Source organism: Canis lupus, chromosome 23 (genome assembly GCF_048164855.1).
Source record: "Canis lupus baileyi chromosome 23, mCanLup2.hap1, whole genome shotgun sequence".
In the NCBI taxonomy this organism is placed as follows: Eukaryota; Metazoa; Chordata; class Mammalia; order Carnivora; family Canidae; genus Canis; species Canis lupus.
Genome location: NC_132860.1, coordinates 35,264,290 through 35,291,212, shown reverse-complemented (window position 1 = coordinate 35,291,212; position 26,923 = coordinate 35,264,290). Strand labels below are relative to the sequence as shown.

The following is a 26,923-nucleotide window of genomic DNA, read 5'->3' as shown; positions in this document are numbered from 1 at the left end:
ACAGTATATAGATAGGGGCCCAGAATTTCTTTGTGGGCAAAATGTAGGTATTGGAGAATATGACTTTTAACGTTTAACGAATAGATTTTCTATTACTGAGGCCTTAAATTTGATAGACACAGACAACTTTTAGGGTGCAGGAAGAATGCATGCTCTTTGTAGGCAGTCCCACTCCAAATGGGAAAGAAGAGAAGAGCTGTCAGAGCTGTCGGAGCTTGTTTTATTTCCATACAAATTTCCAAGCAAAAAAGATCACTCCTACTCTCTTGGGGGTTAGTGAGTAGAGGGGTAGGGAGAAGTCAGGAGCAATATATAACTGAGTCTTTATCACATAAGGAAACATCAGGAATGATATAGTTGAATATTGTAGAACAGCTGCCAATTTATTCATGCCTTCCTATATCCATAAATTTCCTTTATCTCCTCTCACAATGACTCTGGGTTTGTTCATGTGATTTGTTTTGGTTAATGGAAAAGTAGCAAACATGGTCTAAGCTGAAGTTTGAAAACTTCTTGCACTTTGGGGTGTGCCCCTCCTTCTGCTCTTTGAACTCTGTGACCACCATGTGAATTGGAGCAAGTAGCCTGCTGGAGAATGAGGCATGACATAAGGAGAGTCTCTAGTCTCAGAAGAGCCTTCATAATTTAACTAGCCCCGGCTGACCCACTAGCTGACCATTTACCACATGGGTTAATCTAGCAAAAGAATCACCCAGCTGAACCCAGCTCACATTACCAACCCACAGGATTGTGATAGAATTGAGATACCTGGGTGGCTCAGTGGCTTGGCACCTGCCTTTGGTCCCATATTGGGCTCCCTGCATGGATCCTGCTTCTCCCTCTGCTTGTGTCTCTGCCTCTCTCATGAATAAATAAATACAATCCTAAAAAAAGAGAATTGTTATAGAATAAGTGAAACCACCACTAGTAAGTTGTAGTGGTATGTTGTACAGCAGTAGATAACTGACAAGTGGAAGATACATTCTCATAAAATGGGAAGTTTATGGTTTCCATGGAAAAGGGGGCAATGGGAGTATGTCAGAGATTCTATAACAAGTAGTATTTTATTATACCTAAAGACTAAAAGACCACACCTTACTTCCTTTAATCTACAATTATACAGTCTGCCTTTCAACAAAAAAGAGCAAAGAAAAAAATTAACTGTAACACTGATATCCATAATATATCAGTATCTCAGCAATTCATACACAAAGTTCAAGATCATAGGTTCTGTGAGTCTTTCTCATCATATTTGTTCTGATTTTACATCCTACTCTATCTTGGTGAATTGAAAACTATTTTCTCAAGCAGTTTGTAATCTCTGTGGTAATTTACCCGGTGTTTCATTGGGATAGATAAGTTCCTACCTTTGGATTTATAGTTTTCGGGGCCAGAACCCTCATTTCAGGAGAATTCCCTTTCTTAATTTGATTTCTGACAATAAAAAGCAGTGCATAAAATATAAAGTCTATAAAAAGAAATCATCAGCTGCGATTATAGAAACTGCTCTCCCAGTGGGAGAATTATGCAGCTATTACCAAAGCATGGCATAATGTGACTGCATGAAATATAAATATACATACAAATCAATATCACATCATATTTCAAATAAACATGCACATCACAAACACTTCTGTACCAAAGACACCTTGATAAGGAGAATATAGGGAAAGTATGTTTTGTAAGGTTTGAATTTTGCTGGGAGGAATGTTCATGGGGCTAAATTAATTCAATAAACCTTTATTGAATACCTATTCTATATCAAGTACTTTCCTGGAGCTATGGATTCAGAGATAATAGACTTGGTTATTGCCTTCAAGGAACTGTTGTCTAGTAGGGGCAAGCAGTGTGATCAGTATCATTACAAAGATAGGCATGTGGAACACAGAGAAAGAACACTAACCTAGAATGGGAAGAGATCTCAGGAAAAGATTCTCAGAGATGATAAAGCCAAAGTGAGTCCTTCAGGGGGAAGCAGGAATTAGTCAATGCAAGCTGGATGAAAAGGTTGATCTGGATATAGAAGTCAATTATGAAGTTTGGAGTTGGGGGATCAAACATAGTGTATTACAGAGGCCTGCTGGACTACAAACCAGTGTGGTTCAAACATAGAGTTTAAGGGGATTAGGGATGCTAATCAATCTAGAGAGGTGACCATGGACCAGATAATAGAGGAACTTGGGCTGAGGGCTTGGAGCCATGATACAGTGATGAATCAGTCATTGAGGGGTGTGAAACAAGGCCATGATGTTATATATATAATATATATATAATATATATATATATAATGTCCCATATATATATAATTTGTGACTTGATATTTTTTTAAAGAAGGTATCACTAATTAGGATATGGAAAATGAATTAGAGACTTGTCAAGAGGGCATCGCAGAAATCCAGAAAACAAAAGATGAAGTTCAAAATTAAAGCAACGGCATTGAGAAATGGACAGATTCAAGAAATATCTAGAATAAACAGGATTAGATTGCAGTATTACTCAGAATACAGGAAATAAAAGGCATACTCAAAAGTTATTTTGAGGTGGGTTTTAGTAAATATTTATAAACGTGAGGATAGAATGTAGGTATGTTAGAAAGAAGATTAATACAATATGGGCAGTTATTTCTGCCTCTAGCCTTCAATAGCAAGAAGAAAGAGTAGTTACCAGAACTGGTGAGAAAGGCTGATTGGAAATGTTACTTTTGATTAAGGTCACAGCTAGCTCACAGGATCCTAGTAGAGATGACACCATGGGTATAGCTACACTGACTTCACTTTTCCCCCTTTTTAAATATCTTCCTGGGGCTCTACATGGGCTGAATGTAAGCCCACGGATGCCATCCATATGTAGCCAACTTCTAGGGACACAGAGCACGGAAGAAATGAGAAGAAAGTGAATCTGGAGAGGGTATCTGGAAGGTATCTAGTACAGTAACACATTGAATGCAGGGGACCAGAAAAAAGAAGAGTCAGGATGACTTCTATAATCTACTGTAGGAAATGGAATGGATGGTAATCATATTCATTGATGTACAAGACATATAAGTTTATTATATTTTTGGAAAAGGGAACAGAGAAAATGAATTTAGTTTTGGAGATGCTGAGTTTCAAGTGCCTGAGGGATTTTCATTTATTTATTTAGCAAATGTATGGTGTGCAGACTCTGTGATGACTAAAGACCATTTCTTAAAGGGATAACAAGTATTATGTTGTTGGAGAGCCTCAGACCACTATCTTTTTACCTTTTAGATAGTATCAGTGATCCTGATTAATTATCTCTTCAATTCATTGAAGAAGCCTAAACTATTTCTTGTGTTTAAATAAGGCTTGATCAAAAAAAATTAAATAAGGCTTGAGACAGCTAAACAAATTCTTAAAAATGATTAAGTAGAACATATTTTATTGCTTAAATAGCATTAATTTAACACATTCTTATTGGGTTGAAGTAACATGATGAAATAGAAAAGCTAGGTTTGGAGCTAGACACAGTTTAATTAGAATATGAGCCCTATAATTTATTTGCTTTGTATCCTTGGGCAAGTAATATTATTTCTCTGAATCTCAGTTTCCTCTCTTGTACATGGGGTAAAAATCTATTTGTCAAAAGTCATTGACAGAGTGCTTGAATTGTTAGGGGCAATGCAGTTAAGGCAACATCAAAATTCTCATTCAAAATAATATTTTGAGTTAGAAATAATTTTTAGAGCTGGAAATCAGTTCACTGGTTAATATATGCATAATAAAACTTTAGTTGAGAAATTCATTTTTAGGTTCTCTGTGATGTGCTTACAAACATTTTTTATGTGACTTTGTCCAGCCTTCACAGTTCATTTCCCATAAAATCAGGAGACTAGCAGATTAGGTTTCTTTTTTTTTTTTTTTTGCTAGTTAATTTTTTCACCAAGAAATAATTACATCTAGGCCAAATGAGATCCAACTATCAAATGAAGTAAGTTTTCTGGAGAAGCACCATTACTGCTCTCTCACACTCAGTTTGCTAATTGATGACAGTTTTTATTGGCATTTCTATAAATTGGGTGAGTTTAGGGGTATGTTACTTTTTTCTCTGTCATTAACTTGTCCAGTAGCATGAGACTATGAAGCTTCCTGGGATTAATTATCCTAAATGGGATAGGTGTAAGGGGACCAGTGTTCCATTGGTGGCTTCAATGTCACCAGCAAATACTCTAATTTACTAGGGTCTGCACAGCTGGTGTCTTTTATGATACACTAACAGTGTAGCACTTAAATATATGAGTGACACTGTATTAATTGAATCATATAGTTTTACCATCAATATAGGCTCTTAAAATAAGATGTGTAAGTGGCCTCTAAATGGGGGTTATTTGGGAACATTAAAATGAACAAGTAGTATTCTAATGAAATCTTTTATTGATTTGGTTGCAAGAAACAGGAATAAAGAAAGTGGAGGTTTCTTATAAACTGTACTGTTGTGTGTGACCCAGGAGAGAAACTTCAAAATGGCTGGGCCCCACTAAAGCTGGAAATGGAAAGCTTCCACTAAGGCAAATTTCCCATTCCTTTTTCTGCCCCCTTTTCTGCTAGGAGAATTTGTTGTCACTCTTCAGTGATATCTCTGCTTCTTGTGGATCTGCTCTGTTCCCTCTTTCCACAAACCAGCATTCTCTTCCTTTCTTATTGTCTTGAGTGTGGCCAGTAGAGCTCTGCTCATCTCTTTGCTTACTTTCCACATCAGTCATAGCATGGGATGCCCACTTTAGTCCCTCTTTATAACTGATACTAGCTTGAGTGTCTCAGATCCAAATTCTCAGCATAATTACTTGGCTGGCCTAGCTGATCTTTTTGAATCATGTCTTGCAAGTCTCAGGTCACTGGCCAGCCAATGGTTATCTGGTATTGTATCAATCCACTCCTGGTCTAGAGAGATGGCATCATGTAGGTGATGGTTACACAGAAGGACTTATGAGTGAGACAGAGTATGATAGACCTATTTAGTATAAATAGAAAAATATAAGCAAGCCATACTCATTCCAGAATGTACTGCAATTCTTTTGTTATCTTACAGTAAGATAAAAGAAAGAAAGGAATTAATATGCACAACTCTGACATGTAGGAAATCAGTTTGAAGCAATGGCACCCTATAAAAAGGTAAACCTCAGAAGTCATGGGATGGAAGTGTTTATAGACTAAATTAAGGTTCTTTAATTGTAGAGTTTATCAAACCAATTTAAAAAATGAGGAGATGCAAAGGGAAAGAGATCAGGTTAGTATCCTTAGGCTAAGATGCAAGTGAGATGTATGCACCATACTACCCAAAGTATGTGATGTTGTATATTTTGTCTCTGTTACATCAGCCTTCCTGACTGATGTATATGCAAGGACCAGAATTGAGGATTGAGTAAAGGGCCCAATAAACACAAAGTATCTGGGCCCAAACACATATTCTGTTTTTATAGAGATGCAGGTGCAAGTACACAGGGCAGGCTCACAAATTAGCTTGAGGAGCTGTTAGAGATTTTATTTGTGTTTCCTGGGCAAAGGATACACTGTGCCGTAATAGGCCCATGCTGGGTAGCTGATCTTTTGATGGCATAGCCATCATCCCAGAAGTGGCATGATCTATCATATGAATTTATCTTTTCATCTCTTTCTATTTATTAGGAGCACTCTTTTTTAATGCTCTCATACATTCTTTTATCCTATCCATCTTTAATATATCTTCTGGGTTACTAACTTGTTTACTATCGATATTTAACATACCATGTGAATTCTGCCTCCATTTTACAAACTACTTCTTTACTTCCTTTCTATACTTAGTACTTCTAAAGGATTTCATCCATTCCATTTATCTTTCTTGTTTTCTAGAGAAGAATCGAATATTCTCAAATAATAGAGCAAATACAAATGACAAATTCTATGGCTCCCACACTGAGATAAAAAGTTCCATGTATGCTATCTCATTTAACATCCCCAATGATTGTTAATGGTAAGGGCTGCTATTAAAGAGGAAGCTGAAATTATGTAACTTGACCAAAATCATCCAGGCAGTAAGGGGCTGTGCTGGAATTCACATGATTTCTGTTCTTCATGCTGTTGACATACACAGAGCTCCAAGATGTCCTAACCCATGGTGGATATGCCTCTATTATGGCCCTTGTATTACACAGAAAACATCTGTTTACCAACCTGTCTTCACATTCTGGTGCAAGGTGCTGAGGAGATTGTGCCCCATTCATCTTGTTATCTGCAATGCCTGGTACCATGTTTCACATGGACTACATCTCAATAGACATAAATACCCCTTTTCAAAAATTGCAAGCTGTTACCTACCTTGGTTTACTTCCTTTCTTCCTCCATTCTTCTAGTCTTTCCTCTCCTCTCCTTTCTTTCTTCCCAAGAAATCTTAACATTTATTAGATGATCTTGATGACCTGCCAGAGATTTGTTTAAATAACTTCCTTCCTATCTTATTTTTCCCTCTTCCCCCGCTCACCATCTTTGTTTGGGACTGTTTCCACTGCTCAACATTTGTAGGCAAAAGAGAGAGCTCTACATGTTGTTCAGTTCAAAGGTATTATGACCTATCTCTTTAATAGCACAAGGAGAGGAAAGTAGTTTTACTTAATGAGACAGAACATCTGAGCTACTAGGCCAGAAAAGATCTCAAAGAAGGTTGTTCATGTAACTTGTCAGCTTCTTGGTTTTTACTATACAGTACTTCCTCATTCCCTGAGACATAAAAAACGTGTCATTTAAGAGGCATTAGATACATTTCTCTGGTTTAACATGTTTAATGAGTCTCAGATATTGTAAAAAGTTGTGGAGCATCAACTCTTATACCCACCCCGTGTTGGGAACTGTCCACATGGAACCAGAGGGGAGGCATAGAATTATGAAAATGTGAGTTAACCACTATGTAACAGAGAATAAAGTTTTTCTATTTTAGATTTTTCAAAAAATAAACTGGAAAAAATTAGGGATGGAAATGTGAGTAGGAGACATTAAAAGACACGATTTCGTTCTTTATTTTGTCTGGTGAACCGTCTGATAATAGGAAAGGCAAGTAGCATGTCCAAATTCCAACAGTGGTTTCCCAAGACTCTTTCCCACCCATGTGATTTTTGTCCATTAACTCATTCAATGAACAAATGCTGAATCCCACTACATGTCAGGCACCATGAACAAGATTAAGTCCCAACCCATTCTTCAAGTTATCTAGTATATCTCCAATACCACAGTATTTCCACCCAGTTAATATTACCTTCCTCTGAAGTCCCACAATCTTCTGATTGTGCCTCTTTGTAGACTATTTCCCTTCTTATTTATTCCTGCTCTTTCATCTTTCTCCTCCACTCACTTCTTCCTCCTGCTTCCCCTTTCCCTCCCTTCTTTCCTGAACATTTATTAAGTAGTTTCTGTTTTCGGGGCACTGGAATAGACACTGGGAAAACAATGGAGACTAAACATTTCTGCTTTTAAAAAGCTCATAGTACAAATGAGGATGGTAAATTACAATACAATGATACAGGTCTTGTTTTTTTTTTAATTTTTTTAACAGGTCTTGTTTTAATTGAATGTCTCTTCCATCTAGCTCATGGTGACACGTCGATCATTTCTTAAAAGAGAATAAACCTTTAAAAATAGGATCTGGTTCCGCGTCATCTTTATACTATTCCTTGTATATATTGGATATGCAATAAATGTTTCTCAAATTAAAGTGGAAAGAATAAAAATGCTGTGCAAATCATGTGAGACACTGGATCTTGCCTTGCTATCTTTAGTTTCGTGCCGCCTTCTCTTTCTGAGTTTTGTACTTATGTCTATGCCATAATGAAAATAACTTTAATCACCCACTTGTTATGTGCCAAGTGTATGGTGCTAAGTGAAGTAGAACTATTATTCACATTTTACAGATGAAGGAATTGAGGCACAGAGAGAGAAATAAATCTGACCAAAATTATGATGCTATGAAGTTGAAGCTTGGATTTGGTTCTATAATGTGAGCTCTTGTTTATGATTCTGCATAGCAGAATGTGGTAGATATAGAATAACCATTTAGAGTCAAGTAACCTTGACTATTTTATTTGAACTTTAGTAAATTAATTAATCCCTCTGAGTTTCAGCTTGCTCAGTATTCTTGAGAATGGGTCTTAGTTATTTCTGTTTCCTAAGGAATTGACATTTTATACCAGAGTGGAAATACTTTGTCACTTTTATAAGATATAGTGGGAAGTAGTGGGAAGGGGGGAATGATGTGGTGGTGGCACTCCAGGGGCTTTGGATTTCTAAGGTCAGTGATCATATTCTAGAATTAGAGATGGACCACTGTGGTCATCATATGCGGGGGCCTCTTTTTTTTATAATAAATTTATTTTTTATTGGTGTTCAATTTACCAACATACAGAATAACACCCAGTGCTCATCCCGTCAAGTGCCCCCATCAGTGCCCGTCACCCAGCCCCCCCCCATCTCTCCACCCCTTCCACCACCCCTAGATCGTTTCCCAGAGTTAGGAGTCTTTATGTTCTGTCTCCCTTTCTGATATTTCCCACACATTTCTTCTCCCTTCCCTTACATTCCTTTTCACTATTATTTATATTCCCCAAATGAATGAGAACATATAATGTTTGTCCTTCTCCGATTGACTTACTTCACTCAGCGTAATACCCTCAGTTCCATCCACGTCAAAGCAAATGGTGGGTATTTGTCGTTTCTAATGGCTGAGGAATATTCCATTGTATACATAAACCACATCTTCTTTATCCATTCATCTTTCGTTGGACACCGAGGCTCCTTCCACAGTTTGGCTATCGTGGCCATTGCTGCTATAAACATCGGGGTGCAGGTGTCCCGGCGTTTCATTGCATCTGTATCTTTGGGGTAAATCCCCAACAGTGCAATTGCTGGGTCGTAGGGCAGGTCTATTTTTAACTGTTTGAGGAACCTCCACACAGTTTTCCAGAGTGGCTGCACCAGTTCACATTCCCACCAACAGTGTAAGAGGGTTCCCTTTTCTCCGCATCCTCTCCAACATTTGTGGTTTCCTGCCTTGTTAATTTTCCCCATTCTCACTGGTGTGAGGTGGTATCTCATTGTGGTTTTGATTTGTATTTCCCTGATGGCAAGTGATGCAGAGCATTTTCTCATATGCATGTTGGCCATGTCTATGTCTTCCTCGGTGAGATTTCTGTTCATGTCTTTTGCCCATTTCATGATTGGATTGTTTGTTTCTTTGGTGTTGAGTTTAATAAGTTCTTTATAGATCTTGGAAACTAGCCCTTTATCTGATAGGTCATTTGCAAATATCTTCTCCCATTCTGTAGGTTGTCTTTTAGTTTTGTTGACTGTATCCTTTGCTGTGCAAAAGCTTCTTATCTTAATGAAGTCCCAATAGTTCATTTTTGCTTTTGTTTCTTTTGCCTTCGTGGATGTATCTTGCAAGAAGTTACTGTGGCTGAGTTCAAAAAGGGTGTTGCCTGTGTTCTCCTCTAGGATTTTGATGGAATCTTGTCTCACATTTAGATCTTTCATCCATTGTGAGTTTATCTTTGTGTATGGTGAAAGAGAGTGGTCTAGTTTCATTCTTCTGCATGTGGATGTCCAATTTTCCCAGCACCATTTATTGAAGAGACTGTCTTTCTTCCAATGGATAGTCTTTCCTCCTTTATCGAATATTAGTTGCCCATAAAGTTCAGGGTCCACTTCTGGATTCTCTATTCTGTTCCACTGATCTATGTGTCTGTTTTTGTGCCAGTACCACACTGTCTTGATGACCACAGCTTTGTAGTACAACCAGAAATCTGGCATTGTGATGCCCCCAGCTATGATTTTCTTTTTTAAAATTCCCCTGGCTATTCGGGGTCTTTTCTGATTCCACACAAATCTTAAAATTATTTGTTCTAACTCTCTGAAGAAAGCCCATGGTATTTTGATAGGCTTTCTAACAGATCTTGGAGTCAGAACAGATTTATTCCTAACAATAATCTCTCAGCAATTTTTCTATGTCAGATGTCCGCTATGTTACTGTGACTTTTCTCCAGTCACAGAATGGCTCCAGGTATCTGCCTTCTTCTCTTCCTATGACAGGAAGTCAGTGTGCTTATCTCTCCTTTTGGAAATTACCTCCCCCACCACACTCCACCACTTATTCTGTTGCTCGGTCTATTCTTGTTATATTTAACATACAGTGTTAAATTAGCCTCCAGTGTGCAATGTAGTGATTCAGCAATTCTGTATATTTCTCAGCACTCATCATGATAAGTGGAATCTTTTGAAAATTTAAATCAATTTAGTTAACATACAGTGTATTATCAGTTTCATGGGTGGAATTTAGGATTCATCAATTGCATATAACACCCAGTGCTCATTCTATCAAGTCCCCTCCTCAATGCCCATCATCCAGTTACTCCATCCACTCACCCTTGCACCTCCAGGAACTCTCAGTTTGTTTCCTATAGTTAAGAGTCTCTTATCATTAACCTCCTTGTTTTATCTTATTTTGTTTTTTCTTCCCTTTCTGTATGTTATTTGTTTTGTTAAATTCCACATGAGTGAAATTATTTGGTATTTGTCTTTTGTTGACTTATTTTTCTTAGCATAATTCCCTCTAGTTCTATCCATGTCATTGCAAATAGCAAGATTTCATTCTTTTTGATGGCTGAGCAATATTTCATTATCTATCTATCTATCTATCTATCTATCTATCTATCTATCTATCTAATCTATCTTTTTTACCATTCATCTGTCAATGGGCATCTGGACTCCTTCCATATTTTGCCTTTTGTGGATACTGCAGCTATAAACATTGGGGTGCATGTGCCCCTTTGGATCACTATGTTTTTATCCTTTGGATAAATACCTGGTAGTGCAATTGCTGGGTTGTAGGGTCACTCTATTTTTAACTTTTTGAGGAACCTTTATACTGTCTTCCAGAGTGGCTGCACCAGTTTGCATTCCCAACAACAGTGTAAGACACATCCCATTTTTCCACATCCTTGCCAGCACCTGTTTTTCCTGACTTGTTTATTTTAGCCACTCTGACTGATGTGAGGTAGTATCTCATCAGGTTTTGATTTGTATTTCCCTGATGTTGAGTGATGAGCTTTTTTTCATGTGTCTGTTAGTCATTTGTATGTCTTCTTTGGGAGAAATGTCTGTTCATGTCTTCTGCCCATTTCTTAATTGGATTTTTTGTTGTTTTGGGTGTTGAGTTTGATAATTTCTTTATAGATTTTGGATAGCCCTGTATCTGATATGTCATTTATAAATATCTTCCTCCATTCCATAGGTTGCCTTTTAGTTTGTTGGTTGTTTCCTTTGCTGTGCAAAATACTCGTTACCTATTTTACCCATCCACCCATCAACCTCTCCTCTGGAAGCCACCAGTTTGTTCCCTATAAGTAAGAATGTGTTTTTTTTGTGTGCCTTTTTCTTTTGTATGCTTTGTTTCTTAAATTCCATATATGAGTGAAATTATACGGTGTTTGTCTTTCTCTGACTTATTTTGCTTAGCTTTATACCTTCTAGAACCATCTATTTGTGCAAGTGGCAAGATTTCATTCCTTTTCAATGGCTAAGTAATATTCTACTGCATACATATACCACTTCTTATCCATTCATCTATAGATAGACACTTGAGTTGCTTCTATATCTTGGCTATTGTAAATAATGCTGTGTTAATGTATCTTTTCAAATTAGTGTTTCCATTTTCTTTGGGTAAATATCCAGTAGTGAAATTACTGGATCATATGGTAGTTCTATTTTTAATTTTTTGAAGAACCTCCATACTGTTTTCCACCAACTTGCATTTTCACGAACAGTGCAAAAGGGCTCCTTTTTCTTCACATCCTCCCCAATGCTTGTTGTTACTTGTGTTTTTGATTTTAGCCATTCTTATGAGTGTGAGAGATCTCTTCTTGTTTTAATGCTTGCCTCCCTTTTACCTCTGAAGGGAAACCCAAGGCCTTTCTGGCTTAGGGATTTGCTGACAACTATAGAATACAAATGATTTTAAAGACAGAATACAAGCAAAAGAACAAGTGTTCAGAACTTTGGAAAGTTATCAGAGTTTAGCTTCCAGACTTGAGTCCTTCCTGACATAAAAATTAGAAGTCCTACTGTTTTTATTCTAAGTAGTGGAGACTGCCAACCCTCCCACACTTCAGTCTCCAGAATCTATCCTTTAACGACACCAAGTTGATAAATGGAGGAAAGGAAGATATGAATTGATGCCTGGTAATTTCCAGAAAGCAATGTGATCTAGGCCAAGTGATTAAAAATCTTTTTGTTTAATGGAATTTTTTGGTAGTCCTGTGAAGCTTTTAGACCAATTCTCAGAATAAGGTTTTTATATGCATATAATAAATGTACAAAATTACAGAGAATGACAATTATACTGAAATACAGGAATTAAAATATTAGCATGACTCATACCTTTTGGTATATTCACCAATAAGCAATTATAAAGTTCACTGGAAGGCAATGACTATGTCTTGGTTACTAGTGTGTGAACACACAGTTTTATTGTTAGGAGTTGAATGACTACTAGGGGCAGAGCCATGCTATAGTTAGGCTGACATCTGTAGGTAAGAAGATTGTGATTAAGTGTGATTAAAGGCAAGTCTAAATACTATAATTTCAAATTAGTGAGATGTGTGATATATTTGTAATGATTATAATGTTAAATAAAAATATCTGTCATTTCTCCTGGTGATAAAGTCATGGGCACTGCTCATACTATTGTGATTTATTACTTACATTCATAGTTTAAGGAAATACTAAATTTCAATTAGAAATAAGTGAAAATAATATGCACTATCTTTATGCATGCAAGTTCATGGACCTTAGAAATCCATCTATATTCCTATTGGTGGTATGTGGACCCCAAATTAAAACTGTCTCTCAGGACTTCCTGTCAGTTGTCCTCTGCCCCTGTCCTCTGTACTAGGCAACTGGGATCTGCTCTTTGAGTCTTCTTTGCTGTCATATAGTTTTGTCTAAATATCTTGGAATATCACTAATACTGGGGTAAATTAACAACATATATAAGAATAAGGAAGCTTGAACTGTCAATTTGGCTTGAGGCTGCAAAATACAGTGATAAAATTTTGCTTTGCTACTCTTGCCATTTTTTGCTTTTTTTTTTTTTTTTTTTTAAAAAGCAATTATTTAGTGGAAGACTCAAGGGGTGGGGAAAGGAAGATAGCAATTGCAGATGTAGCATAAGGACCATACAGCTCATGGTAGCTTTCCAGATGAGTATGAATATGCAGATTTTAGGCATATGATAATCAAAAGACCTGGAGGTTCTTTTCCCAGTCTCCTTATATTTCAGTGCTATTTCCAATGCACATTCTGATGATCCTAATTAGGTTTTTCTTCCATATGTGTTAGAATTTAAATTATGATTGTGTGTGTGTATCATTTATGAATAGGCAAGAATGCCATTTCATCTCATAGATCATCTGATCTTGTCGATACAGCACTGACAGGCAGGGGGTGTCTCACAGTTTCAATATTCAGTGTGTTGTGTTGTCTTTTAAGTTGTGTGACTGAAATGCCTCCACAATTCTGGGCCTCCAAATGGATGCATCTTGGATGTGTAAATGGCTTCTTTCCTCAACTGACATGGACAAAAGAGGGTATCTTCAGATTACCACAGAGGTTAGTTTATTCACTTGTATTTATAAGAGTGTGGTGTCCTGGTCAAATGGGGTACTTATCCTATTAACACACACCCAGTCATATCCCCATAGTGAAACATCTGAACTCTGCTGTGGTGCATCACACCAAGTCAGTAGGATTTGGCCTCTGCTCCTATTTTGTATTTTTTCCCAGCAGTTTCTCACATGGATGCTGAGACTGAGCCACACCACACAGTCTGCAGATCCCCGGACACCCCAGGCCATTTCACACCTCTGTGCTCCCATATGTGTTGTCCCCATTGGCTAGAATGCACTCATGATGCTGTTTTCTGGGGAACTCAAGATTTTGCTCAAATGGCACTTCATTCAATTAAACTTCTTCACAAATCTATTCCTAAAAACTCTAGGAACAGTTAAGTACTTTCTTCTGTGTTCTCACATGACTATGTTTAAACTTTGTATATTGATGCTGTATTTTGTTAGTTCATTCAGCACATGTTTACTGGAGATTTTCTCAGTCATGAACTCAGTCTCTAGGTGATGAATAAGACAGAGGACCCTGACTTCCTGGAGTTTACAGTTCTGTAAACATTCCACAACACTGTATCTTATTTACCAGTTTATTGCCATCAACTCAAATAAGAAACACTATTTTTTTCCTTAATTTCCTCTCAAACCATTCACAAAAATATTTATGTTGTAGTAGGCATTATAGAGGGATCATTTTCATTGCCAAAATTGAAAATACCATAAATTTCAAATTTAGACATCTCCCTCCTTAAAAGTTCTTCTACCACTCCACCACTGGAAACTGATCAAATTTGCCAGTAAGTTCCAGCCTTTTGCCATGCTAGTACCTCTCTTTCCTTCTTCAAGGTACATTCAGGGATCTTTGGGTGGTGCAGTGGTTTAGCACCTGCCTTTGGCCCAGGGCGCAATCCTGGAGACCCAGGATTGAATCCCATGTCGGGCTCCCGGTTCATGGAGCCTGCTTCTCCCTCAGCCTGTGTCTCTGCCTCTCTCTTTCTCTCTGTGTAACTATCATAAATAAATAAAAAAATTAAAAAAAAAGGTACATTCACATCTTACTTTTCACAATAGTTATTGAGAATGATTTTAACTTCCCATTCCCTTATTTGCTTCCAGGCATACTTTTGAGAACTAAAAACTAATTGAGTAACTGCTAAAACAGTGTCATCTGTCCTGGGTCTTACTTATTCTTTAACAATACGGAAGTAGTATAAAAAATAGGAAATCTTATGTTTTACTATCTTATTCACCATAGGTGACGAAACCAGGGTGGAGATATTTTTCCTTCCATTAATGTGATTTGTGTACCTTATCCAAACTTTTAGAAGGCAGAAGTATCTACAATCAAGTTTGGTTTTAAATAATATCAAAAAATTCTGCTGTAATATAATGCTATATATTGATATAGCATCTATGGCTTTATAAAAGATTTTAACTTTTACTGAGAGCCAGTAATGAAAGGTTAATAGGCTGTAGAAAGATGAATTTAACTTTGTTATGAGACTGGGACTTACTAAAATCTAGGGTGGGTTTACTGAGTTAGAGCCTAGGTTATCTGTAATAAAATATCTTTCCTAGCAAACTTAGAAGAGAGTCCATGTTATACTTTCTTTTCTTGCCATAAATCAACTTCTTCATAGGTCCCTCCTATTCCTTCTGATTTGTTTTTCATTTTTAAAAGGTTTATATTTTAATTCCAGGTAGTTAACATACAGTGTTATATTAGTTTCAGGTATGCAGTATAGTGATTCAACTCTTCCATACGACACCTGGTGCTTATCATAGCACATGTACTTTTTCATCCCCATCACTTATCTACCCCAACCCTCAACTCCACCTCTCTGGTCACCATAGTTTTCTATAATTAAGAGTCTGTTTTTCCTGCTTTCTCTCTCTCTCTCTTTCTCTTATTTTTTCCTTATTGCTTGTTTGTTTTGTTTCCTAAATTCTACACATGAGTGAAATCATATGGAATTTGTTTTTCTCTGACTTGCGTAGTATAATACTCCCTAGCTCCATTCATGTTGTAGCAAATAGCAAGATTTCATTCTTTTTTTATGTCTGATACAATATTTCATTGTATACAAATGCCACTTCTTCTTTATCTGTTCATCAGTCAGTGGATACTTAGGCTGTTTCCATGATTTGGCTATTGTGGATGCTGCTGCTATAAACATTGGGGTACAAGTAGCCCTTTAAATTATAATTTTTGTATTCTTTGGGTAAATAATTAGTGGCACAATTGCTAGATCTTAAGAAAGTTCTATTTTTAACTTTATGAGCAAGTTCCATACTGTTTTTCCAGAAGGACTGCCCCAGTGTACATTCCCATCAACAGTACAAGAGGGTCCTTTTTCTCCACATCCTTGCCAACACTTGTTGCTTCTTGTGTTCTTCATTTTAGCCATTCCAAGAGATGTGAGGTGGTCAAATATTGTTAAAATGTCTATATTACCCAAGGCAATATACACATTTAATACAATCCCTATCAAAATGTCAGCAGTTCTTTTCACAGAGGTAGAACAAACAAACCTAAAATTTGTATGGAACCACAAAAGACCCTGAATAGCCAAAGCAACCTTGAGAAGGAAAAGCAGGTGCCACAATTCTAGACGTCAAGGTGTATTACAGAGCAGTGGTGATCAAAACAGTATGCTACTAGCACAAAAATAGGTAAATAGATCAATGGAACAGAATAGAAAACCCAGAAATGAACTCACAACTATATGGTCAATTGATCTTTGACAAAGTAGGAAAAAATATCCAATGGGAAAAAGACAGTTTCTTCAACAAATGGTTTTGGGAGAACTGGGCAGCAATATGCAAAAGAATGAAAATGGACCACTTTCTCACACCATACACAAAAACAAATTCAAAATGGATTGCAGACCTAAATGTGAAACCTGAACAATCCTAGAAGAGAACACAGGCAGTAACCTTTTTGACATTGGCCATAGCAACTTCTTTCTAGATAGGTCTTCTGAGACAAGGGAAACAAAAGCAAAATTAAACTAGTGGAACAACATCAAAATTAAAAGCTTCTGGAGAGTGAGGGAAAAATCAGCAAACCTAGAAGGTGACCTATGCAATGGGAGAAGATATTTGCAAATGATATATCTGATAGAGGGTTAGTATCCAAAATACATAACAAACTTGTAAAAATGGGCAGAAGACGTGAATAGACGTTTTTCCAAAGAAGACATGCAGATGGCCATCAGGGAAATGAATATCAAAATTGCAATGAAACATCATCTCATTCTTTCTGATTTTGCCACAGAAATTTTCTGTGGCGGTGGATGTATTGAGAAAACTTTTTATTATTATTTCAAATTCCTACATGTTTAAGGAAGAATTACTTTCTAATCTTTGTTTGTGGTGGCTAATATTTTCATGATTCTTTAGCTGTAGGTTTGGGTTAATTTGAGTGGAATAGATCTCTATGAGCATAGCTCGATTTTTATTTTGTAATTGTTATTGTCATTACTATTAGTATTTGGTATATTTCATTTCAGAAAATTTTTATAGTGTGCTTATATTATTGTAATAAAAATTCATATCATATTTTGTATCTTGATTTGCTCAGTTAATATTTGATGTAGACTTTGAATAGTATTCAAAACCATTTTTTCCCAGCTTTATTAAGAAATAATTGACACATAGCATTGTGTAAATTTAAGGTACATAATGTGATGATTTGATACATTTATAAACTATACCACAGCATTAGCTAACACCTCTATCCCACCACATAATCGCCATTTCTTTTTTTGTAGTGAGACATTTAAGATATATTCTCTTTGCAACTTTCAAGTATGTAATCCGTATTATTGGCTATCATCACTATGCTGTACATTACATCCCCTGAACTTGTTAATCTTTTTTAAAAAAGATCTTTCTTTTATTCTTTTTTAAAAGATTTTATTTATTTATTCATGAAAATACACAGAGAGGAGAGAGAGAGAGAGAGAGAGAGAGAGGCAGAGACACAGGCAGAGGGAAAAGCAGGCTCCATGCAGGGAGCCTGATGCGGGACTTGATCCCGGGTCTCCAGGCTCACGCCCTGGGCTGAAGGCGGTGCTAAACCGCTGAGCCACCTGCGCTGCCCTCTTTTATTTTCTTAATCTCCTTCACCTATTTCACCCACCTCTCACTTCCCTCTGGTAACCACTAGTTTGTTTTCTATAGTTACGTCTTTTGTCTCTTTTTGTTTTGTTCATTTGTTTTATTTTTTAAGTTTTACATATAAGTGAAATTATACAGTATTGGTCTTTCTCTGACTGACTTATTTTGCTTAGCATAGTACCCTCCAGAACCATTCATGTTGTTGCAAATAGCAAGATTTCACTCTTTTTCATGGCTGAGTAATATTCCATCACACACGCACACACATGCACACACACAAACACTTTATGCATTCATCTATGGATGGACACTTGGGCTGCTTACGTATCTTTCCCATTGTAAATAATGCTTCAATAAACATGAGCTGCATATATCTTTTCAAATTAGTGTTTTTGTTTTCTTTGGATACTCAGTAGAGGAATTACTGTATTATGTGATAATTCTATTGGTCATTTTTTGAGGGACCTCTGCACCATTTCCCAGAGTAGCTGCATCAGTTTGCATTCCCACCAGAGGTGCACAAGAATTCCTTTTTCCACATCCTTACCAACACCTGTTGTTTCCTTTAATCATTCTAACACGTGTAAGGTGATATTTCATTATGGTTTTGATATGCACACCCCTGATGATTACTGAGGTTGAACAGCTTTCCATGTGTCTATTGGGCATCTATAGGTATTTGGAAATATGTCTGTTCTCTGCCTATTTTTAATTGAATTATGTCTGTCTGTTTATGTATGTATGTGTGTCTGTGTTTGGTGTTGATTGTGTAAGTTCTTTATATATTTTGGTTATTAACCCCTCACTGGATATATCATTTGCAAATATATTCTATTCATTAGGTTGCCTTATCTTTTTTTTTTTGATGGTTTCCTTCTGCCTGTGAAAGCTTTTTATTTTGGTGTAGTCCTAAGTGTTTAATTTTGTTTTTGTTTCCCTTGTCTCAGGAGACACATCTAGAAAAATATTTTTATAGCTAATGTCAAAGAAATTACTGCCTATATGCTGTTCTAGGAATTTTATGGTTTCTGTTCTCACATTTCAGTTCTTAACCCATTGAGTTTGTTTTTTGTGTATAGTGTAAGAAAGTGGCCCAGTTTCATTCTTTTGCATGTAACTATCCAGTTTTCCCAGCACCATTTGTTGAAGAGACTGTCTTCTTCCCAATGTATATCTTGCCTCCTTTGTTATAGATTAATTGATCATAAAAGTGTGCCTTTATTTCTGGACTCTCTATTCTTCTCCATGGATCTATTCTGATTTCTGAGTCTATTTTTGTGCCTGTATCATGCTGTTTTAATAACTATATCTTTGTAGCATATCTTGAAATCTGGAATTGTGATACCTACAATTTTGTTTTCTTTTTTAAGACTACTCTGGCTCTTCAGGGCTTTTGTGGTTCCATTCAAATTTTAGTATTATTTATTCTAGTTTTGTGAAAAATGCTGTTGGTATTTTGATAGGGATTGCATTACAGAATTTGTTAATCTTATAACTGGAAGTTTGTTCCTTTTAACCAATGTCTCTTCATTTTCCCCTCCCCAAGCCTCTGGTAACCACAACTATTTATGATCTGTTTTCTGAGTTTGTCTTTTTTAGATTCCACATATAAACAATATCATATAGTATTTGTCTTTTTTGTGTCTGACTTAATTCACTTAGCATAACACCCTCAAGATTCATCCACATTGTCACAAACAGCAGGATTTCCTACTTTCCCATGGGTGAATAACATTCCATTGTTCATATACACAGCTTCTTTTTTATCCATTTATCTGTTGATGGACACAGGTTGTTTTCATATCTTAGCTATTATGAATGATGCTACAATGAATATGGGGCTGCAGATATCTGTAAGATCATGCAAAACCCAAATTTTTAATGACTGCATAATACTTCATTAAATTGATATCAGTGTTCACATTACCATTTCCCCAGGGAAGGTTGCTTATTTTCATTTTAAAAATAAGTATAAATACTTATGTGATTAATTGATTAATTGTTACTTGGATTTGATTCGTTCATGTTTTAAATTCCTAAGGATGCAATTGCTGTCAATAAAATAATTTTTTTAAGTTTTTGATTTCTTAAGTTTCCCAAAGATTTAAGGCAGTATACAATTCTACCAGTTAAATAGAAAAATTACTGTTTTATTGCTCACCAGCCTGTTATATGCAAAATCACTAAAGACACATATAAAAGATGTTACCTCTTTGTTACTACAAGGAGTTAATTACTATATTGCTATAATTGGAGTTATGTTATTACATTTTTATATATTGGTTATTAGTTGCTTTTTCTCTTTTGCAAATTACTTATTTTGTGCCTTCTGATTTTTTAATATATTATAGTCTTAGTGATTTTTTTCTTTAAGGATTTTATATGTAATAAAGTTATTTCCCTGGATTATAGTTCTTACAATTTTATTTTCTTTTTAATCCTTTTAATATTTGCTGCTGACACTCAAAAATTTTAAAATCTTCATCAGATCTGTAGATCCTTTCTCATATGCTAGAAGTTAGAAGACTGGAGTAGATGTTCTCGACATCCAACCTTTCAATTTTGCAAGTTTTGGGGTTTATGATTTTATCATGGAGAATCAGCTTACATTTTTTGGAAATATGCCTTCAGATAGTGTGTCTTAGTGGGTATTATCTACTATTCATATTTCAGAGCATCAGTTTCATAGAGAATACAGAATTTAAATTTTATATTAAAATGCTAAGAAGCACACTAAAAGCCCCAAACAATGGAAAAGATTCAATACATAATTTAAGATAATTTTATATAAAAATAATTGAAAAAGTAGCTGTGATTTTAAACTGTTTGGCCATGTGCTTTATTACTATACTTCACAGTGGCTAAGAAAACACAGCTAGGTTGTCTATTCTGGTTCTAAAACCTATAGGCTTCTTCTATACCTTTTTGCTTTAGTGATCAGAGAACTCTATTATCATTGTTATAGTAACATGGATTCAATAATAATTAAAATTTATTGAGAGCCTATGATGTGCTTTCTACTCTTCTAGGTGCTGGTGATACAAACAGATAAATCTGCTGGAGTTTACATATGAAGGAATTGCATAGTATAATAAGAAAAGTTGTGATAACTACTTTGAAATCCCCTCACCTTTTTTTTAAATAAGGAAGACCATAGAAAAATATTGTGGCAAGGAGAAACAATTTAAATAAATATAACTGTGTTCCTTAATATAGTAGTTGGAAAATTTTGATGCTGATGAAAGAAACCCCAAAATAAAAAAATCCCCAAAGTTATTTCTTTGAACAGAGAAGAATCCATGGACTCTTGAAATTCATTACTTCTTTGCAGCCTGGGAATGGCTTTAACTCTTAGGGGTAAAGGTTCTATCTAATATATTTTCTAATCAACCCTCTACATTCCAGTAAAATGAATTAAATGAAAATGTAGCTTCTCACCTTCAATAAGCTATAAATAAAAACTTCAATCTACATGTCAGCTCAAGTTTCTAACTCATGTTTTCTTCAAGATATCTACATATCATTAAGGGCTCTGATCTCAGAGTCTGCTATATAACTTGGGCTAACATTTTGAACATCATTGCTGGGGAAATGTGAGATAGTCCACTAGAGAGGATGGAAGGAATTATTTTGGGCCAACCAAAGTTGTGGATGAGCCTGTTCTCACTGGCTGGGACAAGGACTTCCTTCTCAGTTGTATCTGTTCTCTCTTTTCTTTCTGTCTTTTTAGCAAGGAGACTGTCTTTGGGATCTTCAAGATGCATGAAAGCAAAAGTTACTCAAAGTAAATCAAGAAAAAGACAATGATCAGAAGGATTCAAGGAAGACTCCCAGAACTCAATCATGGAAACACAATTGAGGAGTTCCTAGCTTTCCAGTTTCTCTTTTATACGTGTCCTGCTTTGATGCTTGTTCTCACCCCTCCCACCCCACCCCGACCTCCCAGGTTTATGGTGGTATAATTGACAAAATTATAATATATTTAAAGCATACATCATTGTAATTTGAGATTCCTATGCATTGTGAAAGGATTTCTCCAACAAGTTTCTGCACATCAAGGTTCACATCAATTGAAATAAACTTTCCAAATACAGATATGTGTATGTGCAGTAGTTTAAATTCCATTCTCCCAAAGTCTTTTGATGGCAAGTGGTAGCTGTATTAGGTAATATGTACCTAGTGTTTTCTGCATGCCAGGCCCTTATGCCAAGTGCTTTGGAAACTTCTTCAAATCTCATAAACCTATGTGGAAGTTACTATTTTCTCTATTTTAGAATTGAAAGGTTATGTGACTTATTCAAGGTCACACAGCTAGTAATGTTAAATAATTGAGATTTGAACTTAAGCAGTCTGGCTCTAGAGTCTATAGTCTTAACCATCATGCTCTCAAATGGTGCTAATGGAAGGTTTTCTGACATTTCCAAATGTACTTGGTTTTATTGTTGTACATGGAAATGCAGGCTATTCAATTGGGTGCCAGTCCTACGTGCATCATGATGGAACTTCACAAAACTGACATTTAATGTCAATGCAAATCAATCTGTCACACAATGACATTGTGTTTGAGGCAGAGATAAAACGTTATTGTGTGTGACTTTGTTGAGTATCATTCATCCTTTTATTTATAGCAAATTGTTGATTTAAAATTATTCAACACCTATTTATGAGAAATTGGTAAAGTCAATTAATAATAATAAATTGAAAGCTGGAGATCACTTCTTTTTCATCTAACATGGAAGACAAGGAGTAGTTTGAAATAAGTCCCTTATAATGAATCATTTTGCCATTCCTATGTAATTTCAATGCAATCCAGAATAAATATGACTTCATTCTGGAACTGGGGCAATGTCAATGACCAAGGAGCATCAAAACTACTGAATATTTTTATTTCTGTGTACATATGTGTATCCACCAACCATACTGAAATTCAGAAGGCAGTATGGTAGAATGTGAATTAGGTAGACTTTAGAGTCAGACAGATTTTAATTCAAATCTTAATTATAATGAAAACTCTCAGGAATTGATAATTTTGTGATTTCACTTTCCTTTCTTCATCTGGAAAATGGTAATTGTTGTGAAGATTAAAAAAGGAAATGATCTTTCCATTAGAGCAGTAACTGTTAGAAGATTATTTAGCCTTCCTTGACTTCCTTATTTATAAAATGGAAACATTAATGTCTATTTTTCTAGGTGATTGTGATGATTTAATGAGAAATATAGGTAATGGGCCCAAATTTCATTAATTCCAACCTAGTAGGTACTCAAATACCTGATTTCTTTTCTTCATCCTCATTTCTGAACTTCTGAACAGTCACCTGTCTTTTGATGAAACTGTTTTCTGAAATATTCAGGTTACTTATATATGGAACAATATATTTGAACAAGTGAGTTGCTATGAGAATTCAGGAAGATAAAAAATAAGGTATATAGGCCAATTATAGAATTAATGCAAAATCATTCTAAGCATTTCACAGCAATTCAGAATCTCTTTCCAACTCGTCTGTAATCAGATCATCTGGTGTCCTAACTTGGAGAAGCCTAGCTTCAAAGCTTCACTCCTTGTGTACCTCATTGCAGCCACCACTGACTTTAGTAGTTCCATAACTGAATTTGCTACAAGATTGATTTCCCATCATGTGCTATTCTTATTGCTCATTTCCTACTTCAAGTCTTGCATTCGATTACAGGAAGTCTAGGGATGTTAGTTTTCTTACTTCTACATTAGGAGGTAAAACTTTTAATGTAAAAAAAATTGCCAAAATTTTGGAAAGTGTTCAAAATGGTGATTATCCACAAATGATGCATGTTCAACCTTCCATAATTAATGTAGGTATTCTCCTATGACTGGATATTAAAGTTGTTTCTGAATCTTTACTTTTTAAAATAATGTTGTGCTGAATATTGGTTATAAATTGGCTTTAAAAATTCTTTGAGAGTAGAGTAGTATTGTTGAGTAAAACCTTGCTGTGATTCTTACCATTGGTAGAATAGTCCCATGAAGTTGTTAATACTCCTGACATTTGTGGTTTTATGTTCGCTTCACCATTATCTTGAGCATTATCAGTTAAAATGTTTTTTAGAGAGTGTCGATTTTATAGCTAATTTGCATTTCCACAATGACTAGTAATATTAACATATTCTCACTTTGATTACTGGTTTTATTCCTTTCAGGATTTTATTTTGTGTGAATTCTTTATCTATATACTGTGTTTGTAATTCTATTGGAGTTTTAGTTTTCTTCATAATGATTTGTAAGAAGTTTTACATAGCAAGATTATGAAAATTTGTCTAATTTCATTAGGCTTTAAGTTGGTTGTCTTGGTACTATTTATTGAATTGTCTTTGATTTATTCATTCATTTATGATCTCTCCTCTGTAATGTAAATAAAATGGGTATTTTAGGCTATCTTTATTTTAAAAATAATCTATACATTGATTATTCATTGCTAATCTATATAAAAAATTTTGAATTGTTCTCACTTTTTTTATCCTATCAGGTAAACTCTAGAATCACTTTGACATATTAGTGATTTTGCATCTAAGTAGGGAAATATATGTCTCTCATTTACTTTCTTCCTGTTATTATGATAACAGATAACTTGCTTTGAGCATCAAGGTTAAATGCAGTCCTTTTTCTACCATGTACTTTGATCCATGTGTCTATACATATCTATCATTTTATACTGATTTTGTATGAGATGAGTCTAAGCCAAGCTGAGTCAGTATTATATCAGAGCAGGAAAGCAGAAAGCCTATCTAACATTGGGCGTATGCCAATCTTCTTGAGGCAAAATTCTTGGAAATGGCTTGGTAGTGTGTCTGTACCATATACATTTTGCCTTCCTTTCTTTAACCCATGAAAAAGTCATTTTACATCTGGAGGAGCAGATCCTACACTTGTTCACTAGATTATATTTTCTTTTGCCTGTTTGAAGTGTAGAAAGTGCAAAATAAAAATACCCATTACAATACAAACTGAGTTTTTTTTTTTTAAAGATTTTATTTATTTATTTATGAGAGACACACACACACACAGAGAGAGGCAGAGACACAGGCAGAGGGAGAAGCAGGCTCCATGCAGGGAGTCTGATGCGGCACTTGATCCCGGACTCCATCCCGGGATTCCAGGATCACGCCCTTGACCGAAGGCAGGCCCTAAACTGCTGAGCCACCCAGGGATCCCCCAAACTGAGTTTTATTGACTTATGCCATTGACAGAGAACACCAAACATACAATTCTTAAATGACATCTTGTTAGGGGAAATCAGGTATCAGAAGTAGGGTAAGTCCTTAGGTTTGTTGAACTTAAAGGTAGAATCAATTTAAGTGACATGAGATTTTGAATATCATTGAATAACTGATGAAGATAGTTCTTTAGGTTCTCAGTATTGCATGACCAATGGAATTTGTTGTATAGGTTCTCAGACCTCTATCCTTTGGTCATTCTCGAGTGAGGCCAGAGGGTCAGTCTTAAAATCAGTGTATGCCAGATTTACACTACAGTCCTGATTTCTAGGTGACGTCCTTAACTCACAGCAGTTCAGAGTCAAACAAGGGTTTGCCCTACTTGCTTCTTTTGTCAGATGATTGATTAAGTGGTAGGATCATCTGATGTGACAGTGGATGTGCAGCAGTATTTACAACTCATGAGAAGCCACACTTGACAACTGCTATATACACCAAGAATCAGAGCCCGAATGCTTTGGAATCATGATCCTTAAATACCAAAATCTATAAAGAAAACACATCGCACACTCCCCCTTCCCCACCTCCCCCCACACTCCCTTTTGATCTGTTTTGGACAGTCAGGGGTCATCACCTTCAGTTGGATGAATTGTTCTACCTGACCAATTATAGTTAACCAAATTCAATATGAAGTATTTAAAATTACACAGGTACCATCATGGCTAGCTAATAGAATGTGAAAGCTATTTAATTATTTATTTTATTTGTGCTAAATAGTTTTAGACCTGCTTTCTAAGGCATGAACATTAGATACTAGGAAAATATCATTTATAATTTTGATCTAGTGATAAATTTCTGACCACCTTTTCTAATTCCGTGACCTTTATTGTAGAAATTGTTGCTCACTTGGTGCATATAAAATGTGGATCAGTAATTAATCTAATTCTCCAGAATAGCTTATAGTAGCTTTGTTTTGAAAATTTTGGGAATGCACTTAAATGAGACCTGAAGCACAGAGGTATGGTGATCATGAGTACCTGAAACTTTTGACTAATTACCAGTATAGACAAGTAAAATTTTGTTATAGTAAACAAGTCAGGGTTTGAGGGCCACATAAGACAGGACCTGTTGGAACACAAATTTTGTTGTGGAAGTAAATGGTTAATGTAATAAGAGTGCCAGTTATCTCTTATTTTGAGAAGAGAGTTTTTCTCTAGATATTGTTGAATGATTCCTGTAAGGATGTTGGAGAATCTCTGAGGAGATTCTCTATATTATGAAAACATAGCCTCACTGTTCATTCCCATTCTTGCTGGCTTTTTGGCTTCTGTTGAGAACACTGTAATAATATTTATAAAAATCTTTTTTACTGTTAGACAGTCAAGTCCAATTTTTACATGACTGTATATTATAGTTGATATCATGGTTATATATGAGGTACTAGAAATGTTCTGTGGATGACTCTGAGTATTTAAGTAAATAGTGATTAAATTTTTATCTGATGTACTGAGAGTGTATGGCAAACCCAAGTAACTGTGGTTTAGGGTCATTGTTGTCAAAATCTGTAAGAATCTTATGATATAGCATAATGTAGAGACTTGCTGAATCACCATTTTTTACATGTGAAACTAATGTAACATTGTGTGTCAACCATACTTCAATAAAAGTATATAAGAATCTTATGATAGTATTGAATAATTCTATCTTGAACAAAATGGTGTATGAATATGACTAGAGGAAGTCTCTTTACTATGACTATGGTGCAGAGGCTCCTTTATTATCAATTTATGACTGAAATTCAGCAAAATGGCAGGAAATAGACAACTATTAAAGTAAGAATGCTGGATGACAGATAGTACGTTATTCTTTGCCTCTGGGAATCTGGTTGGTCTAGTTTCAAAGATCTTGGGTGGAAACTGTGTATTCTATGCTGTTATCATATTGACCTAAATAATCTTGAGT

The 26,923-nt window shown here is 35.7% G+C and overlaps 1 long non-coding RNA gene across 3 annotated transcripts in view; it reads left to right on the top strand.

The window, feature by feature from the left end:
* The window catches only part of LOC140615075 (uncharacterized), a 51,384-nt gene extending 24,741 nt beyond the window's left edge, over nucleotides 1-26,643 (top strand). For all 3 annotated transcript variants that reach the window (XR_012015744.1, XR_012015743.1, XR_012015745.1), the window contains one exon: nucleotides 21,507-26,643. This is a non-coding gene — a long non-coding RNA (uncharacterized lncRNA). The remainder of the gene's footprint in view (nucleotides 1-21,506) is intronic.
* The last annotated feature ends 280 nt before the right edge of the window (nucleotides 26,644-26,923 follow it).